This window comes from Teleopsis dalmanni, chromosome 2 (genome assembly GCF_002237135.1).
Source record: "Teleopsis dalmanni isolate 2A chromosome 2, ASM223713v2, whole genome shotgun sequence".
In the NCBI taxonomy this organism is placed as follows: domain Eukaryota; kingdom Metazoa; phylum Arthropoda; class Insecta; order Diptera; family Diopsidae; genus Teleopsis; species Teleopsis dalmanni.
Window position 1 is genome coordinate 21,435,311 of NC_051847.1, and position 682 is coordinate 21,435,992.

Consider the following 682-nt stretch of genomic DNA (forward strand, 5'->3'; position numbering starts at 1 on the left):
GCCGTTACCGTTTAAGCAAATATCGAATAATTACTGCAACTCAATCAACTAATTCAAATTAATCACTTAAGATTAATCACTGATTTTTTAAATAAACATTCTTCTGTTAACTTCCACCTTTATGAGACGTTGCCTATGTAACATAAAGTGAAACTATTTATCTGTTCCATTGTTGGAAAACCTATCTAGTACCTCTCTTTCGCTGTAATTGAACCAGATCAGATCTGAAATCTGTTTCTATGAAAAACCGGTTTAACGTCCTGATTATAAGCTTTCATATAAAACGTTTTTTATTCTTTTAAAATATTTTTGCCCACTAATCTTATGTTTTAAATTTGTTGTAATTTGACACGAAATATTCGTAACAATTCAATAACAACAATTTCAATAAGATAAACCGTAATAAACTTTTTTTTATCACTTTTGAAGCATAAAAGGCTTACGCTTTAAATATCATAAACTCAATACCATTAATCAATCACTGATACATTCTTCCCATGCCAAAGCCTTTAGTGCTCAATTACTTACATAAAAACCTTCGCTGATTCCATACTTTTTTCGTGGTACGTTATTTAAACGATACTGTATTTTCGTTGTGAATTCAAACAGATTGTAGGCGTCGTTTTCATTGGTAACAAAGGTTTTTTCACGGTCAGTTTCTTTGGCAGCAGGATCCCTCAAC